General features: G+C 42.5%; 1 long non-coding RNA gene across 10 annotated transcripts; it reads right to left on the bottom strand.

The window, feature by feature from the left end:
• LOC110433066 lies at positions 14,515 to 18,467 on the bottom strand. 10 transcript variants are annotated; one of them, XR_002450460.1, is made up of 11 exons: positions 18,082 to 18,466; positions 17,926 to 18,002; positions 17,756 to 17,827; positions 17,579 to 17,668; positions 17,412 to 17,476; positions 17,064 to 17,159; positions 16,919 to 16,975; positions 16,756 to 16,819; positions 16,535 to 16,629; positions 16,371 to 16,428; positions 15,337 to 15,747 (listed from the first exon to the last, which is right to left on the bottom strand). It is a non-coding gene; the product is annotated as an uncharacterized LOC110433066 (long non-coding RNA). The 10 variants fall into 10 exon arrangements; XR_002450458.1 differs by having other exon boundaries at positions 17,756 to 17,832; XR_002450462.1 differs by lacking the exon at positions 15,337 to 15,747 and adding an exon at positions 14,515 to 14,897 and having other exon boundaries at positions 17,756 to 17,832; positions 17,926 to 18,466.

Here is a 20,935-nt window from a genome sequence, read left to right on the forward strand (position 1 = left end):
TCCTACCAAGCTTGAGAAGAAGGCTCAAGCAACTCATGAGAGGCAAGGCAAGGAGAAGCAACATATGAGCAAGGAAGAAAAGGCTCAATCAAAGAGAAGTTGCTACTTATGCCGAAAAAGGGGACACATGGCTCATTCATGTCCCCTAGGTAACACTTCTAAGACTATTTCAATTGATAATGCTAAAGTGCTTAGAAAGGATGGAGATGGTACCTCTATGGTTGCTATTGCAAAACATCCCGCTACTCATACTAAGGCATTGCCTAAGTATGTTGCTCCTAACTTGAGAGGACCCAAACTAGTTTGGGTACCATCAAAAAGTGAATGAATATGTGTAGGTACCATCGGCATTGGAGGCTTGATTCAATTGGTCTCATGTTGTTCATCATATGATTGAGTCAAGTATTGAAGCTTAGTGCTTATCTCATCCCAATGCCAAGACAAGATACTGAAGTCCAAATGTGCTACAACATACAAGTGTCACATTCAAGTTGTGGTAATTTATTGGATTATTTGATGGTTTGCAAATACATGAGATTGCAAATTGGATGATCATAAGCTAACCAAGATATATCTTTGTTGATCACAATCATTTTGGTGCATATGAGTTGATTGAATTGGATATATATGCAATGTTGCATGTTATAAGATGTTTGAATGATTAAATGCATAGTAATCAAGTTTGGATTGATTTGAGTTGGATAAATTCGTAAGATGACTTTCAGTAAGTGAATTGAATGGATATATGTCTTGTGAAATTATTCAATCAAGTTGATTTCAAGTTTGATTCAATTTGAAGAAGTATAGCTCAATTGCTTGAAATATGTCCTATATTGAAAAACTGAGCTAGCAGTGATCGAGTCTGAGTTTGAGTGATCAAATCTTATTGGAATGGCTTGAAATTTGGTATGAATGTTGTACATTTATCATAGAAGATGCTGTAAAAATCTCATGAAAATTGGATGAGGGATACTTCAGTTTTGGAGTAGATCTTATCAGCCATAGTGCAGCAGTTTTCAGCATGTAGCAGTGGTGGAAGAATTGAAATCTGGTAGCAATCTAGAAGTCAAATGAAGCTAAAATTTTTACAGCTGCTAGATTACTTAGTGAATCACATCTCCACCAAATGTTGTGGTATTTGGCTCTGTACATTGTGAGATATGGATATTTATTTAAAGGGTACAGAATCTGCCAGAAAAGTGACAATTATTGGATTGATCTAGAGTCACTTCAATTGAAAGGTCCTCAAGTTGGAAACTTGATCATAAGTGTTTGAGGCACCTAACTTTGGTTTTTGAATTGATCTAGAAGCATGACAAGTAATGAGTACAAGGTCATTTGATTGTGGAATGTACTTGGTGTACACATTTAGTACTCAAATTGAAGATCAAGATCAAACTCAAGATAAAGATGAAGTTTAAGTTCTAGTGACTATTGAAAATCATTTGGTAGAAAGAAAAGGACTTAAAGAAGGATTCATGGTTACTCATTATATTAAGTCTACCACTTGAATCAATCAATCAAATGCAATTCAAGTGGGTATCAAGAATAGTTCTTTGGAGAGAGGTCACTTCTCCCTATGTGAGGGGCATGCCGCCCGAGGTGTGGGTTAACCAAGTGTGGTACTTGGAAGGCTAACATGGAAGTGGTGATCTAAAGGACATTTGAGATGCTTAGTTGAAGCAATCAAAAGGATTGATCAAGAAAGCAAGCAACAACCCAAAAGAGAGTTAGTCATGCTATTTCAAGTAATATTCTTAGTAGTTCTCTCATGCAAGCAATGATCAAGAAAAGATGAACTTATAAATTGGACTTCACATTGCCATTGGAGAAATGAATTGGAATCTATGTGACTATCCTCTTCTCCAACATAGCAAAGGTATCATTGTAATGTGCATGATCATTTCATCCCATACTAGTATGCGGTTAGTGCATATAGTACATGCTTATTAGAATCATGCATTACAAATGAAATATTTTAAATTCATAAGCCTACCACTATTGCTTGAATGATTAATTGATCTAGTGGTATGCATATGAGTTTGTTCATGAGCTAGTGAACCCAAGTACTTGATCTATTTTGGATTGTTAACAAGTGACAAGTACAACATTGGCAAGATAACCCTTAATTAGAGGTGTGAAAAAGCTTGTCATTGGTTCAAACCGGACTTGGCAGCTTAGGCAAATCAACATAGTTCAAGTCTACAATTAGAAGCTCATGTGATTAGAGTACAAGAACAAGACAACAATGCAAATGGATATCTAGACTTAAATGTTTCTTCAAGTGGCATCCAACAATTGGTACTCATGATGATGATAGCAAATGTTCAATATTGCAAACAAGTGGTTCCATACTAGAAGATCTTTAATTGGTAGAAGACTTCCGTTTGGTATCGGACAAGATCTTTCAAGTGATATCACACTTATACATATGGTATCAATCATACAAGAAGATGATTCCACAAGCGATCCTCAACTTTAAGTGATCACCAAGCAAAGAAAGTTCCCTCACCAACAAGATTGACAAGTGAATGACCCATGCTATGACATAGGGGGAGGTGCCCCACCGATTGGTATCAAGGTCAAAGATCCCATGTGGTATCTCAAGAGCAATTCAAGTAATGTCATTCCAACACATATGGTGATGTCCATCAAAAATGCAAAATTCAAGTCTCAACCATCTACCCCATATGCAATCCTTTGTCACAATGAGATGCACACCTTTTCAATTAGTATCAAGTGAATTAATTGGTATCACATACCTTTTATGAAAATTGATGACAAAGGGGGAGAGATTGGTACAAAGATATGAAATATAGGAAGTTGGTTTGTACATGGACATGGACAAAGAGGGAGCAACATTAAGATGGATCAAGAAGGATCAAAATTCTTGGATAAGAGAAGCACAAATGTAGGGGGAGCAAGCTCATGAACCATTGTTTGTTTGCATTTGATTTGTGCATATTCATGTGCTTGCTTGCATTGCATAAGTTTTTAAATTCAATATGCATGTTTGTGTGGTATATGCTAGTTATAGAACTTGATTGATGATATGACAACTAGCATGCATAGGTTGGTATCTAGACTTGTGTTTATTAAGTAAAAACTAGACCCTTGCTTATAATGTTGATCTCACGGGGTTTCTAGTGTTTTTGTTGTCTAGCTACTCATGGTGCTAAGGATGGTGTACAATGGCTACTTCAAATGATATAAAAAATGGTATCGAGCTACAAAGGTTTATTCTATACACCTTAGCACTTAGTCGGGCTTTATGGTGCTTATCCAAATCTTGACATAGAGCTTAAATGTTGGATAAGTAGCATAAAATCTAAAATCAAGTTAGCAATTTACACTTGTGTGAAGTGCTAGCTTGAAAAAGCTTTAATTTCCATATCTTTGTAGAGTTGTCATCAATTACCAAAAAGGGGGAGATTGAAAGGTCCTTGTTTGGTTTTGGTAATTGAGTGACAACTTAGGTGGACTAATAGTATTTATGTGAGATATACAGGAGATTAGTCCATAGGTGGATATGTGATGATAAAGGAACTCATTGCATATGAGACATGACATGGAGTCATGTGACCAAGGTGGAGAAGATCAAGATGAGGCTTGGCTCGATGGACTAGTTGCAAGTGTGAAGGGCAAGTCAGAGGCTTTGAAGCGAGGGACCGCGTGTGACGGTGAAGCTTGAGCAAGACTTGACGCCGATGGACCAAGGCAATGGTGAAGAGCAAGTGAGGTCAAGATCGATGAACCAATACGGTCATGTAATGATATGAAGTGGATCATATCATTTGTGATTGGTTGGTGCATGTGTTGCATCAACATCGAAGGAGATGGAATGAAATACGCAAGGCAAAGGTATAACCTATAGGGCATTTCATTTCACCGGTCTAAGTTGAGTAGAGAAGTGGTTGACCGGATTTAGGATAGATAACCGTACTATAAAGAGGGGAAATCTTTAATTGCAATGGTTATCTAGTGCCACTAAGTGTGAGTTTCTTTTGCATATGCATTGCGCTTAGTGACGTGGTGAGAATACTTGAGAAAGCCCTAAAAATTATTTGTGAAAATGCTAACTTAAGTGCTCAATTGTTTTTGGTACTTGGTGGGAAAGTTAGCACTTTAAAAAGGGGTTTTGAGTTGGAAAACCGAGCTATTAGTCTTGCCCAAACAGCAAGGGGTCGATCGGAGTTATTCTCTACCCTACCTGGATATTCTAATATTTGTGCTTGCAACAGAGAGGGGTCGGTTGGAATTTTAGCTGCCCCGCACTGGATATTTTTCAAAACTGGAGTTCACCCACGCCAACGGTCAAATGTGTGTTTGCTTGGAATTATTTCCTACCCGCACTGGAATTTCTTGCGAGGCTGAATCTGACCGTTGGGAGCGCGAGCTGAGGTATTTGGGGCTGCTGCTGCCCTCTTCCTCCTCACTTCTGTCCCCATTTTCTCACTTTAGGAGAGCAAGCAAGTTAGGGTTCCTCCTCTCCTCTCTCTCTCCCATGGATTTGAGCTGAAATTTCTTAGAGAGATTGAGAGCCCTTTGTGGGTGTGGATGAGAGGTTGAAGATCCACCTTTCCCCCTTCCTCTCCCTCTCATGCTTGGTGCTATTTTGAGTGAGGGAGTGAGAGCCTAGTGTGTGCATTCGTTATTTGCATTTGGTGGCACTAGGAAATCTTTGTGATTGGGGATTTCTTGTTACTCTTGGTGATTGCCATCACCTAGACGGTTTGGTGGATTGTGGCTCCGTTTGAAGCACGCAAGAAGATTGTGTGGTGCTCCGGAGGAGGATTTGTGAGGGGTACGGTGCTCACCCCGCGGGGATCGCGAAGAGCAACTCTATTGGATTGTGCGTGTCATTGAGCTACCTCACTTGTGGGTAGGTTCTTGCGGTGTCCTAGTGAGGACGAGGTTCGTGTAACACCTCTTAGCCGCCGAACCACCAAGTGTTGGTCGACACAACGGGGACGTAGCTTGGTGGCAACCAAGTGAACCTCGGGAGAAAATCATCGTGTCAACATTGTTCTTCCTGTTGGTTTGCAAGTCCCTAACCCAAGCTTATATTTACTTCATATACTTGTGCTTGTGTAGTTGCTCTTGTAATTAGTTAGCTTGTGTAGCTTGCTAGTTATCTTCTTGCTTGTGTAGCTAGAAGTAGATTCCCTTGTGTGACTAATTTGGTTTGTGTAACCTTGTTAGTCACTTTGCTTAGTTTGTGTAGCTAAGTAATTTGCGCTCTCTAATTTGGCATTGGTTGCCTTGTTATTGAGCATTGCTAGTGAGCTTAGGAGCTTTGTGCTTTTGCTTACTAGTTGTGTAGGAGCTCCCCGTTTTGCAAAGTACTAGTGGCATAGGTTTGTGTGACCTTGCTCCTAGAATTGGTTAGGCGAGCTCTTGCTAAGGTAGCACCTTGTTTGCTTGTTTAGGATCTTTTACAAGGTGCTAGAGAACTTAGATAGAGGGGTGTAGTCTTGGCTAGACCGATAGTTTCAATTCCGCATTTGTTTCGGTTAGCCAGCGTGATAAGTTTTTTAGAAAGGACTATTCACCCCCCCTCTAGTCCGCCATCTCGACCCAACAACATGGAGTCATGTGACCAAGGTGGAGAAGATCAAGATGAGGCTTGGCTTGATGGACCGGTTGCTAGAGTGAAGGGCAAGTTGGAGGCTTTGAAGCGAGGGACCGCGTGTGACGGTGAAGCTTGAGCAAGATTTGGCGCCGATGGACCGAGGCAACGGTGAAGAGCAAGTGAGGTCAAGATCGATGAACCAATACGGTCATGTGATGATATGAAGTGGATCATATCATTTGGTTATTGGTTGGTGCATGTGTTGCATCAACATTGGAGGAGATGGAATGGAAAGCGCAAGGCAAAGGTACAACCTAGGGCTTTTCCATTTCACCGGTCATAGGTGTGTAGAGAAGTTGATGACCGAATTTAGGATAGATGGCCGTACTATCAAGAGGGGCAAACTTGTTTGCATATCGGTCATCTAGTGCCACTTGAGCGATCTAACTTTGCATACGTGTTAGGATCGAGTGGCGTGGCAAGTTGAGAGGCTAACTCCTTCGGGAAAATGTTTGTGAAAAGCTAACACACATGCACTTTGGTGGTGGACACTTGTTGATGTTAGCACTTTTGCAAAGGAGGTGGAGTTCCTAGGGTTGAGAGAGGTTTGGGTTCCTCTCTCCCTCCCGCCGAGTTTGCGAGGCGGGATTCGGCGCTTTTGAGAAAAATAAGTGTATTTTTTCTATTGCATCGGTGGGAAATTTGGAGAAGTCGCGGGAGTGTTTCTCAGTGAGAAAACACTCACCGGACGCTCAGCGCAGAGGCACCGGACGCTAGCCTTTAGCGTCCGATGTGCTGTCAGGTGTAGCAGAGTGCACCGGACGCACTGGAGAGAGTCCGGTGGGTTGCGTCCGGTGTGAGGAGGTTTTGCAACCCTCTCTACGCATGAGTCCGGTGAGCACCGGACGCGTCCGGTGTGGACTAGCTTAGCGTCCGGTGACCCTACGGTTTGCGGAACTCTCTGCGCTTGAGTCCGGTGTGCACCGGACGCGTCCGGTGTGGACTTGCAGAGCGTCCGGTGTGTTGCAGGTAGCCGTTAGAAACTGACACGAGAAATCGAGGAAGGACACGTGGCCAACACCAGTGCGCCGGACGCAGGGGGTCGAGCGTCCGGTGCTCACTTGGTAGCGTCCAGTGCCCCCGTTTTTAGCCTAGTGAAAGTGGCCAACAGCTAGTTTCTTTGAGGGGCTTATAAATAGAAGTGGTGGCCGGCCTTGGCTGGCGTTGAGCACCCTTGGGACTTAGTGTCCATGCTTGGCGAGTGCTAGAAAAGCCTCTAACTCACTTTTGCTTGCAAGAGTGCGAATCAATAGTGAGTGAGTGATTCTAGTGCGTTGCATTGAGGATTGCATCGAGTGGCACTAGGTGTTCGTGTTGCAAGCCCGTGGTGCTTGATACTCTTGGAGGTTGCCACCTCCTAGACGGCTTGGTGGCTTGTGACTCCGTCGAAGCACGCAAGGAGATTGTGCGGTGCTCCGGAGAAGAGATTGTGAGGGGTACGGTGCTCACCCCGCGGGGATCGCGAAGTGCAACTCTAGTGGATTGCTTGTGGCTTGGAGGATCCCCATCTTGAGAGTGGATGTGCGGCACCCGCTGAGGGTTTGGCTTTGGAATGCTAATTAGCTCGTGATCCATCAAGTGGGTGTATCGCCACAACGAGGACGTAGCTTGGTGGCAACCAAGTGAACCTCAGTAAAAATCATTGTGTCAACATTGTCTACTCTTCTCGGTGCTTTGCATTCGCTATACACGAGCTTGTATTTACTTTCTTTATATACTTGTGCTTGTGTAATTGCTTTTGTAATTAGTTAAGCTTGTGTAGCTTGCTAGTTACCTTCTTGCTTGTGTAGCTAGAAGTAGTTCCCTTGGGTGGCTAATTCGGTTTGTGTAACCTTGTTAGTCACATTGCTTAGTTTGTGTAGCTAAGTAAGTTGCGCTCTCTAATTTGGCATTAGTTGCCTTGTTATTGAGCTTGCTAGTGAGCTTAGGCTTTGTGCGCTTTGCCTCACTAGTTTGTGTAGTAGCTCCCCCGGTTTGCATAGTACTAGTTGCATAGGTTTATGTGACCTTGCTTCTAGAATTGGTTAGGTGAGCTCTTGCTAAGGTAGCACCTTGTTTTCTTATTTAGGTTCTTTTACAAGGTGCTAGAGAACTTAGATAGAGGGGTGTAGTCTTGGCTAGGCCGATAGATTTAATTCCGCATTTGTTTCGGTTAGCCGGTGCGATATTTTTTAGAAAGGACTATTAACCCCCCTCTAGTCCGCCATCTCGACCCTTCAAGGTTTCAATTCAAACTAATGTTAGTAGCAGCATTACATACGTGGCTGCTGAACGTCCATATCCATCGTGCAGCAGCAACTTATAGGCGTGTAGACTAAACATGCAATGGAAAAGAAGAAATTGAGAAAAGAAAGAAGAAATTTTTGGAGGCCACAAACAGTCAGCATTTTTCTGGGAAACAATACTGTGATCCCACATTTTTACAAAGTTGGAAAGCAAAATACATGGTGCGATAAATAGCCTCAAATCACGAAACAAGAAACATGAAACAGGAAGCATATTGGGAAAGCAAGAATGAGGACTCGGAAGAAATACCTAAGAGGAGGAGGCAAACTTAGTTAAGGATCCACAAAAAGGTATGTTGTGCTGAATACTCTGAAGTTAGTAAGGTGAATAGATAAGACCTAAAACATATTAGCAGTGCAGACATCAGGAATTAGGTGACATGTCTCCTATATCTCGTAACAACTGCTGAGCATGAGCAAGAAGCTGTGTATTATCCTGAGTGGCCCTATGGCAGCCCATAGTAAGGAGCCTAGCAAGATGTACACCTCTATTTGCAGCAGGAACCAACCACTATGCAATGGTCCTATATAGTAGCAAAGTATGGAGGCTATAATCTACGATAACAAAACCAAATAAAGTTTGTAAGGCTATAAGTGCCTGCAAAGCTGCAGCCTCATAACCCATACGTACTCGGCGGTGCCCAGTAGAAGAGGCGTCGTGAACCAGTGGTGGGTACCGATGCAGGCAATTCCAGCTCAATGCCATACAAATGTGAGTCATCTTCGCTAATCTCATGCAAGGTGGATAAATATGGAAGGGAATACTTGCACGCAATTGATTGTACACGGACACATGACAATCTCAATACGAACATTGTGGACAATATGTATATGGAAACTACTTTTTAGAGAACCAAGCACGACAAATATTAACCAAGCAGAAGACTCTGCGCTTAACAGGAGAGGGCAAATTATTATTATTATTATTATTATTATTATTATTATTATTATTATTATTATTATTATTATTATTATTATTATTATTATTACTATTACTATTACTATTACTATTACTATTACTATTACTATTACTATTACTATTACTATTACTATTACTATTACTATTACTATTACTATTACTATTACTATTACTATTACTATTACTATTAGTCCTCAGTTTAATGTCTAAAGATACAAAATGATTCTCCTCTATACCCATCGTTTACGCTCATGCGTAAACCCTGGTCCTTTGACAAATGTTTTTGTGGGCTCTAGGAGACCCACTTTGGGAGAGGGCCTTAGTATTAGAGAAACTAGGAGGATTTTCTGCGCGTTGCCACGGGTATGAAGAAGAAATATAAATATATAACTTTTTTTATTAGCATAATTATAAAATTTGTATCTATAGTGAATGATGTATCTCGCTGACGTAGATGTCATAATTCTTATGCTAGTGAGCGTTAATGCAAATGATAGTAGATTGTTAAGGTGGACACCTTGTATGACAAGAGAAATTGAGGTCGATCCTATTTCTATATATTGCTGATGGTGAATCTTGCCATAGACACTCAAGTGGATACCTTATTTCTAATGTATATGTCTGCGTGAAATAGACCTAAAGCCATTTATATTTATACGGTGAGTATAATATACATTGTTTTAAGGTTTTGTAGGAGATTTCTCAAGGCACACAGTATTATTCATGTGACAGACACTAATATTCACATCTATACTCGAACCTATTTACAAGATGGTATGAAGATACGGTAGAACTTATTCGTGAATTTATTGACGTACGAAAGAAATGAATATCAGAGCATCACAAAAAAAAAGGTCTATATAGTAGAGTTTGTGAGCCTACGACACTTTGCTTTCTGTGACTCTTAATTTCACAAACTTTATTTTTTTAATTAAATGTCACTTTAATGTTGATATTTAATTTTAATAGTATTATTATTTTATCGTGTAATCCGCGTGGTTTTAGTATAAATTGTTAGCTATTCCGTAGTAACACATAAACATGCTACTTAGTAAGAAAGAAAGTAAAAAACATACTTAGTTTTTTTGTTAAAAGTTATATAGAATCTATTCGCTTGTCTCGCTTGGTTTTTTGATTTATTACGCGGATAACAGGACGTTTGCTAACCCAGGAGAGCCAATGAACTCTCACAACTGTAAGGCCAGTCTCAATGCATAGTTTCATGACACTGTTACCAAGACTATAATCTACTCCTTCCATACCGCAAAAGCTGTCGTTCTGGGCTCAATATTCGTTTTCGTATAAGTTGACGTCGGGTGGCTGCGGAGTGGAATACGGACGCGAATGCCCCTACCCATTGCCACCCGTTGCGCTCGCGACTGCTCAGCTTCACCTCGTATTAATGGCATTGCCTCGTAGCACTTCATCGCTGCCCCGTAATCAAGCAGCACGCGCGTCTCTTCGGCTCTTCCTCTCCGCAGCACGCACGCCGGCACGCGCTTGCCTTCCTGCTCGCGCCCTCGCCGCCATCGCTTCTAGAGTTGGCCGCGCCGCCACGCTCGTGCGCCTACTTCCTGCTCGCACCACTGGTTCGCCGCGCCACGCTCTCCTGCTCGCTCAAGGCCATGGACTTCCTCTCCGTCAAGGCGCAGCACTACGTTGGCGCTCTGGACTTGGAGGCCACAGACTCCACGGAGGCGAACTCCATCCACGTGCTGGACTCGAAGGCCATGGTGTCCGTGGACTCGAAGGCACAAGACTCCATCGTTTCCGGCGTGGCCATGGACTCCATCGACGCACTGGACTTGGATGTGGTGTCGGAGAACGTCGTGGCCACGGACTCAGAAGTGGTGCCGGACTCCGTAGTGGCCATGAACTCAGAGAAGGTGCCAGACTCCGTCATGGCTATGGACTCGGAGGAGGTGCCAGACTCTGTCGCGGCCATGGAGTCAGAGGAGGTGGTGCCGGACTCCATCGAGGAGGTGCACTGTCCTCGCTGCGGCACGTTCCACGCTGGCGGTGTCTTTAGAGAAGCTTGTTTCCAAGCTCGCCGCAACGCTCGTAAGTGTGGCCGTTGTGGCCTTCTACATGAAGACTACGACATGCCAGCAAGGTTCCTCCATGACATGGACAAGTTTGATTGTGAGTTCTTCATTCCGGATGTAGAGAAACTTGAAATGCGTGGTGAGACCATCGTTCTGCCTGAACACGTTATAAAGAAGTTGGAGGACAAGTTGGAGGAGAAGATCAGTACCCAGTCCAACAAAGGAGGTGAAGCAACAATCAGTAAGGTACAATACATGCATTTAACTTGCAACATCTAATTTGCATAGGCATTCGGCACTCTAATTTGCATAAGCTAAATTGCATCTTCTAATTTGCAGGGAGACTACTAATGGCTTCAGCTAGCAAGGAAGGTTCACAAGAGATTTGCAATAGCAGCCTATCTTCCCTCTCTAGTCTTTGCTTTTGCATGTGAGGAATCTTTATCTTGTTGCAACCTTTAACCTTCATTGCTTCCTTCAAAACAGTTTGTAATGTTACAAAAATTCTATTTGCTTTCCATGGACAATACTCCAAGAATGCCTACAAAACATGTGTTGAAGAAATTAGCATCTTTCATTTTGTAATGTACTAAAACAATGAATGGATGATCATTTACCTCTTGGACTGCCGGGATTAGATCTTTTATTGTCTTAGCATCTTTCTTGTATTGAATGGCTTGAATAGCTCGAAAAAATCCCAAATCTAGAATGTTAAAATCGGGAGAATTGGGTGGTTGACATATAAGCCTAATGTCAAACCCCTCTTGCTTAGCAACCTCACAAAACTGAGGATCGTCAACTTTTAAATGAGATGGAGCATTATCTTGTTGAATAAAAATTGGATTGTTCACATCATCTCTTGGCCACTTTGCTCTAATTGCGGGCAACACTTTATTTATCATGAAATCTCTTATCACCTCCCTTGTGATTGATTGAATTGGTTTGATTACTTCCTCTCCACGAAGGCGGTTTTGGCTTCGTCTAATAGCTTGTTCAAAAGTGACAAGTGGAAAGCAACCTATTTTTCCATCAAACACACATTCTCCATTTCTAAATCTTGGCCGAGCACATACACACAAGAACATGATCCTCGGGATGTAGTTCTTGTTCTTGCAAGTGCGGTGTGGTTCATCTTCCTCGGGTAGCAAGTAGTACCTCTCCGATTTTTGAGTGAGGTAGGACCACTTCTCATCAATAAACACGAAGTCAAACAAATCCTTGAACTTTGGATCATCAAGCAAACCTTGATCAATCATGTTAATGCACTTCAACCTAGTCTTCTTGTTAGCATCGGTGAGGTAAGGTTTGATACTACTAGAGTGGCGTCTAAGCAAACCCCTTTTCAAATACCTATGTATCCTAGATTTGCTAATACCAAGTCTACTTGACACATCTTCTATGGTCATCTTTTGCTTGAGAGGAATATCTCGCAATTTTTCCAAATCAAGAGGGATTGCTTTGCGGCCACTTCTACCTTTCTTTAGATTAGGAACCATGACCGGAATGTTTTGAGCAAGTTGGTTTTTACCTTGCCTCCATATGCGCTGAACTGTTCTAATCTTCACTCCAAATTGATTAGGTACAAATGTTGTATCATGCTTGCCTAGTTTCCCATTCTTGCTTCTCTTTAACAATGCTTGGTACACTTGTTGTCTAACAAGATCAGTATAGTCATGCTTCGGTTGGGGTACTTGAATGGGTGCCTCGACAACTTGTTCTAGCAAAAGTAAGCAACAGACATTTTAGTAGGACTCACGGCATGATGTCAAAACAAGCACAGTCATGCTTTCCTTAGCCACGGCATGAAACAAGCATTTTAATAATAAAGCACATTCATGCAATCCTTAGCCGCGGCATTTTCTTTTTTTATGGAAAAAAACAAACACATCCATGCAATACTTAGCCACGGGATATTCTTTTATTATGGAAAAAAACAAGCACACTCATTTAATGGAAAAAAACAAACACACTCATGCAAATAGGCAGACACGGCATGTTCTTCTATCCAGCTATATGGGGAAAAAATTACCAGGCAGGTTTTGTAGATAATCAAAATCAACCGCGCCGAACTCGTCTAGTGGTAAGTTCAAATCAAAACCTGTATGTCCAAAAAAGAAGAAAGAAAATGAGAAACATTAGCACACGTTGTTGCTTTGAATATAAAAAAAAAAGAACAAAGGAACTGATTACATCACCATATGTGTTGTGATCCTCCGATATTCTCTCATTGATATCAAATGGAAAGTTGTCACCATCATCTTCTAAACGAACGTTTAAATCAAATGGAATGGCCATTGCAAAACATGGAAAGAGAAGAAAGAGAGAAGGAAAGAGAGAAGCACGGTAGTACAAGTGAAAACGGTAGTACAAGTGAAAAGGACTGGACACCAGTTAAATAGAAAGGGGTACATGAACCGTCGTCAGCAACACGCTGCCGCCCTCAGCGAAGCGGGCAAGCCAAAAAAAAACGCGGCAACACGCGGCCGCCCTCAGCGCAGTGCCATGCAAAATTGACAGGGCCATGCAAAATCGTGAGTGAAGGAAAAAAAACTAGGGGCCAGAGGAATCGAATCCCGCCCACTTGCCTCAGACTACTCACGACACACCAACCAAGCTACGGATGTTTCTTGATTATATGACACCCGCGACGTTATTTAATAAGGGCAACGTTGGAAGATTACCCCTAATTAATCACTCCTTGGTTAGCACAATTCCTGTCTAAACGTCAGCTTTTACGGTATGGAGGGAGTAGGTAACTGTGCCATATGAGTTTTATGGAGATGAAACTTCTCTCTCATCTGATAAAACTCCTTCATTTAATGACCCTTCCAAGTCAGCAATTTTGCTTATGTGACATCCTATTTAATGTGCATGACACTCTCATGAAACATGCATTGAGACCGGCCTAAGAAGCTTGCAAGCACAGGAATTAGAGTTTGGTATAGATTCTGAGCCAACTCCTGGAGCTGTTTTTCGGCTGCCACTACCAAACAGCTGGTTGTGCAGGTGCTCCTCATGACGATCCCCAAAAACACGCTCTCACTGTCTCACATGCCAGTTGCGTCGGGCGGAGCGGAGCCGAAAAATCGAGCTTCTCTGGGCTCCTGTCCTGTCTGCCACCAGTGGCCCCAAGCGCGTGGAGGTCGAGTCTGCCCTCGACTCGACGACAAGGAAGGACATGCGGGGAGGGCAGCCGCGCCCGCGCGTGCAGTCACCAAGGCGGGTCTGAGCGTGCCTCACCGGAGCTTCTAGCGCGCGGTCGCTGGGCGTGGGGTCACATGGGACCGTCGGGCGCGGGGTTGCTAGGTGCAGTTGCCTTGCCGGGCACAGGGTTGCGCTGAGCCGCTGGGCACCGGAGCGCCAATCTCTGAGGCTTGCGAGCGCCAAGCATATGTGGTACAAGTGGCAGGGGGCGCGCCATCGCGCGCAAATGCGGATATAAATTGAAGGAGTTGTCTAGCCAATAACCGGTTGATTTAGCTTTTTCCATCAACTGAAATTTTTACATGTATTTACACTATCTTATAGTTATATTTACACCACCTTATTATTATTTTTATAATAATCTCTTCGGTATAATTTATTGGATAGAGTGATGTAATCTAAGAATAACACAAATATGCCAATTTTTTCAAAAAAAAGTTACAAATTATTTCTATGTATTCCAGACATCATAGAAATATATGTCAAATTATTCACAAATATCATCAAATTATTCACAAATTTTAGAACAAATTATCTAGATGAAAACAAACGAACCGGAAAGATGAAAACAAACGAACTGGAAAGTTGATCTGCATCACACTAGCTAGCTTGCAAAATTACGATGTGTAGACGACGATTGCATGTCAATATGCTCGGACGTGCACGTAGTCATCCGCGATGTGCACTGGACCAGGCCACGGCATTAGTATCGGTGGGCAGCAGGCTTGGCAAGGGCGGTGCCTCGGCGGATCAAACGGCCAAGAATCCGGTTGATTGGAAGCTCCAAATCAACCGGTTGACCATTAGCATTTCTGAAATTGAAAGACACAAAACTGTATAGTGGACATTGCACGGAATGCATAATATTAATTAATATAGTAGTGGGTTGAACCATAATTATACATTGACATAATAAAAAACTGGAAGACGTGTGAACCAAATGGAGCACGCAGATTTGAGCCTGAACATCACTGTAATGGTTAAGCATATTGCAGCAACAGCAATTATTCGTGTTAAAACGTTGTTGAGGCACAAGGCCATCCCCGAAAGGCCGAAACTGAGTTTCACAAGATTCAAACCACAGATATTTGAAAGGAGATACCCTTCCTGGCACATATTATAGACAGAAAGGCAATGCAGGTACACAACAGCAATTTTGACGACAAATGGGTTACTTACTGACCATTGTGGATACAAAGCACCAAGTGGAGGGTGCTTTGAGACAGACTAAACCATAAAAACAGAAGATGGTAGCAGCACATGTACACTGGTTTATATTATATTAGTACTTGTACCACATATGCTTGTTCTATAAGTATTTAAATAGGCTGCTACATAAGTTCCATTCAGAAACAGACGATTGTACCATACGGATTCTCCCTGAGGCAGTAGCAGCACGGATATTATACAATAAATAAGCTGCAGAGGGAGCAACTGAGTTTAAGTAACGCTAGATAGATGCAAAAATTTTTTCTAAAAATACAGGAGAGTTGCGTTTCATTGTATTATAGAGATAGATAGATGCAGAATGGCCTGGATATTATACAACAAACAGGCCTTCAAACAGTTCTTATGTTTAATTGTATGGCAGAACCATCTACAGGATCATAAGCATTTTCATGCGCAAAAGACCAATGATGGCCCCTTCTAGATCACTGCGGCCTGCATTAAACCACAAGCAAACAATGCAATGGACAATGTATTAGAAATTTTCTTTGGTAAGCTTTCAGGGGATTCAGAAGATTAGATGAAACTGAAATTTCTTGTATATTTGATAGCCCCTTGAAACTTTAGCTTTACAAATAGTTGGATGTATACATTCTGCTGGTGGTGTAGGAAAATGATTTACAATTATTGTCATACACATGGCTTAGATTGTAGGTAAAGAACAATGAAGAATAGCCTTTTCCATGTGAAGAAATCGGGAAATTAATATCTTATAATTGAGGGTGAAAGAAAGTTATATAGGGTCAGTGTATATATGTGACACGTCTCATTGCACCATATAACTTTCCTATCCTAACGAGATTTTTTCATGTACCAACACTATAGATGGAGCATGGTACAGGGAGGAGCTGTATGTTGTGTTTGTAAAATACAGTGGAGCCTCCCGGTTGTATGAAACGTGTGTATTGTTCACCAAAATAGTTGTATGATACGTGGCAGCATATTAATACTGTCTAAACTACAGAACAAAGGTGGTATATGGTGACCTAATTAAATAGAAAAAAAAATATGAATATGACAGATAAAACATGTAATATTTACTAAGTTTCACATGGTACCTTAGGCTACCCTGTTTGAGCCGCAGCTGATTAACCCCTGCAGATTTCAGATCTAGCCCTGTCATTTTAATGCTCATACTTGTCAAGAACTATATAGTATTGAATAAATTTAAATAATTTTTTCTTTCTTCTTGTTTTTGTTTCGCTCTCCTCTCTGATTTTACCTTTTTGTCTGTGGTTGTGGTGGAGACCCTGTTGGGATACTCATATCATCCTGTATCAGTCCAGGTGCAGTGAAACTCTCATCGTCTGCTACTCGCTGCATAAATGGAAGCAGAGTGATTTACCAAGTTTGGGGTACGGTAAATGGCACGGTAGTTGTGAAAGAGTAGTGTATAATGTATGGATTTATACAACATAAGTTAGTACGTGTTAACAATTTTACCTCGTCCACTGCACCGACATCTTTAAATAAGTGTCTGCGAGCATTGGGTGCCTCTGCAGGTGACCTGTATGATAGAATGCTAAGTTTTCAATGGAAATTTTTAAAAAAACCAAGAAAAGGAGTTAAACCTAAATGACTAATTCATGTGTTTTAGTGTATTTACCTCGGTGCCAGGATCCTTTGTAGGTGTGTCATCTGGATCCGCGGCTGAGACGGGTGTCTACACATTAAATTTGGAACAGAGGTTTGTCCAGTTATATAGGTATATAGAAAATGGTTAATAAATAAGGAAAATAAAATTAGCATACTGATTAAGTCGTGTGGGAAATCTGAACTTGTTGCTGAACCTGTGGACCACGCAATTTGAAGTGAAGTTGGTGTCTGCATGGAGGTGCTTGCTGGAGCTGAAATGGTTTGTGTAACGTTTGCAGATTCAGCAATGTTCAATGTAGAATTTTGCCTGTCTGACCTATCTAAAATATGATTGACCAGATGTTGCCTCCATACTCTTAAGGTGAATCACTCCTCGGTAAGACCAAAGGAGAATATAATTTTCTTTTGGAAATAACAACCCAGAGGAGCCAAGGCAGTCCAGACGCTAATTTCAAAGGATTTAAATTGAGTTATAGTCTTTCCTGAACAATTAACTTGGCTACCTCATGATATGCAAAGAAACTTTGCCTCTCCTATTTCATCCCCTGCAGTGAAGTTTAATAGGTACCTGCACATTTGAGAGGAACTAAAGCTTGTTAACTGCATGGTCTTGAATAAACAGGTATGTCATCATATCATTGTCCCTCGTCTCTAAGTAATTATCGATTACCTAGGTAATGCATTTGTGCCATGACCTTATAGGCATTTGTATCCACCACCAAGCTGCGGATCCATTTGTATACTGAGGAGCATGCAGGAGCTGAGAACGAAGCCATCGGTATGAAATCACAGGAAATAGCAGAATGCTATGTGGACACAAGGAAGAAGCTACGGAGCAGAAGCATACTGGAAGCACCTAGATGGAGATCGACCCAACCAGGCACAAATGCAGGGCACCGCGGACCTTCAGAGCTGAAACCTGAACTGGGTACCAAGTCACCGACATCAGATGACACCAAAGCAAACGAAACAAATCATAGGCGAAGATAGGGGAAAACACATGGGGCAGAGGCATACCAAGAAGCTTAATGGACCGGAGATGACTGAAAGGGCAGCGGACACCGGCGGCGCCGACGGTGTGGAAACCCCAACACCTAGGTCGGAGCAAACACCAAAGCAAACGAAACAAATCATAGGCGAAGATAGGGGAAAACACATGGGGCAGAGGCATACCAAGAAGCTCAATGGACCGGAGAAGACTGAAAGGGCAGCGGACACCGGCGGCGCCGAAGGTGTGGAAACCCCAAAACCTAGGTCGGAGCAAACATCGACGCAAATACGACGGAGGAGGGGGGGGTGCAGCGGCAGCCCCCCGCACGAGCACCAGCTACGACGGAGGTCCACCGGACACGCAGAGGGAGGAAGAGACGGGCAAAACAATGGCGGACCGGCGAGGTCGACGAGAACGACCAGAGGCGAGCGCCGGCTGAGAGGGGACGGGATGGATGCGGGGACAGTCAAATGCGGACGGAGGCAACAAGAAGGCCGATAAGGTTTTAGCGGGCCACTTGCTTCTAGGTGGCCTGTTTCCATACAGAAGGCCGATGGAGAGGACAAGGCAACAAGGGAGAATCGGGAAGGCAAAATCTAGACAGAAACGATTAGTAGGAAGGAATCAGGGAGATGCCGGAAGGAATCAACGAGAAGCAAAACAGTAAAACACGAATTTGATTTGGCAGAATCCTGCGGTGGCAACCTGAACCGTGGATGGTCCTGATCCAACGAACAGTAACTTTCTGGGAGACGTGGACACGACTTCTATTTGAGAACCTCACGCAATTTGTAGAGTTAATAATAATAAATAATAAATGAGAGAAAAGAACGATGCTGAGGAACAAGAATGGGTCCCGGACTCACGGTGGCCGGGTAATGGATAAGAAAAGAAAAAACAAAAAGAGAAAAATAAAGATATTATGAACTTTTTACTCTTTTGACTATTTAGAGAAGTTGTTTTGCTAAACGGCCGTTCTAAAAAAACTTCAACTCCCTAATAGAATGTGTTCATTCACGAAAGCTGGAATCGAAGTTATTTTCGGAGGAGCAGGAGCCCTACCAAATGAGCTCCAAATAGGCTAACAAGCTTCTAATTCAAAAAAAAACAAGGTTGCTCGAGTTGTTTTGTTAGTAGAAAGGGAATCAAACGGTCGCAAAAGGTTTAGCTTGCAACCGTTTGCTGACAAACGAAGCCCACATACACATATACTACAGCAGTTAAGTCCGTACTCCTAAACAACAGGGTTCTATTAGGCCTCGTTTGGTTTCTTTCATGAAAAGGTTTAGGGTATCGTAACATTTTTGTTTATATTTAATAATTATTATTTAATTATAAACTAATAAGGTTTAAAAAATTCGTCTCGCAAATTAAAGATATATATATATATATATATATATATATATATATATATATATATATATATATAAGTGCTATTCTACACTTTAGGTGTAGAATACTATTCTACACCAAGCTGTTGTACTGAGCAAAATTCAGTATCGCTCAGTATTTGTGTTTCAGTATTGTTCAGTATTTCGTGGTCCTGAGTGTTAGACAAGTTAAAACTGAACACTCTCCAGTACTGCTCAGTATTTTTTCTACTCAGTTTTGACTTGCGGTGTAGAATAATATTCTATACCTAGGGTGTAGAATATATATATATATATATATATATATATATATATATATATATATATATATACAATTAGATATTGGAAGCCCCAGCCAGTCAACTACTCCACCTAACCTCCACGAAGTTGACGCGCACGCAGGTGTGAAAGGTCCAAATGGCTAGAGGGGGGGTGAATAGCCTATTTAAAAATTCTACAAACTTCACTAAGCAAGTGAGTTAGTAAAACAAATGGCGAAGCAATTCTAGCACTAGCTCAACTAAGCTATGCAAGCCACCTATACAAACTAGTACAAGGCTAAACACTAAAGCACAACAACAAGAGAACTAAGCTAAACAAGCTACACAACTAGCAAGGTATGCACAAAAGTAAAGGAGAGGTTAGTGATTGTTATACCGACGTTGTAGAGTAGAATTATAGCCAATCACAACAATAAGAGAATCCTCGGCAAGAGATGACACAAGATTTTTTACCGAGGTTCACTTGCTTCCCGGCAAGCTAGTCCTCGTTGTGGCGATACACCCACTTGATGGATCACGAGCTAATTGGCAATCCAAAGCCAAACCCTCAGCGGTGCCGCACATCCACTCACAAGATGGGGATCCTCCAAGCCACGGTCAATCCACTAGAGTAGCCAATTGCGATCTCCCGCGGGGAAGGCTCAAGAACCCCTCACAAATCACTTGGTGAGGCTCGAAACAATCTCCAATCACGAGCTCAACACCACCGCTGCTCCAAGCCGTCTAGGGCGTCGGGAAACACCCAAGAGTAACAAGAAATCCGCAGCAAACTCAAGAATCAAGTGCCACTAAATGCAACTCTCAAAGCAATGCACTTGAATCTCACTCAATCTCACTAGGATGAGCAATCAAGCAAGGAGATGAGTGGAGGGAGTGTTCTCTAGCTCAATGTATGTCTCAAGTAATCAAATGTGCAAGAGTTAACCTCCCAAAGCCGGCCACCAACTATTTATAAGCCCCTCAAGAAAACTAGCCGTTGGCTGTTTTCACTAGGCTGTAAACGGGGGCACCGGACGCTACTAAGTGAGCACCGGACACTCGACACCCTGCGTCCGGTGCACTAGAGTTGGCCACGTGTCCTTCCTTGATTTCGCGTGTCAGTTTCTAACGGCTACCTGCAACACACCGGACGATGGGCACCGGACGGTCCGGTGCTCACCGAACTCGTGCGCAGAGAGTTTGTCAAACTCGCAACCTCACCGGACGCTAGGCACCGGACGGTCCGGTGCTCACCGGACTCGTGCGCAGAGAGGGTTGCAAAAACCCCTCACACCGGACGCTAACCACCGGACGCTGTCAGAGTGCGTCCGGTGCTTAACCCTAGCAGAGTCAAGCTCACCGGACGCTGAGGCCAGCGTCCGGTGCCTCCGCACTCAGCGTCCGGT

This window comes from Sorghum bicolor, chromosome 2, assembly GCF_000003195.3.
Source record: "Sorghum bicolor cultivar BTx623 chromosome 2, Sorghum_bicolor_NCBIv3, whole genome shotgun sequence".
Lineage (NCBI taxonomy): Eukaryota > Viridiplantae > Streptophyta > Magnoliopsida > Poales > Poaceae > Sorghum > Sorghum bicolor.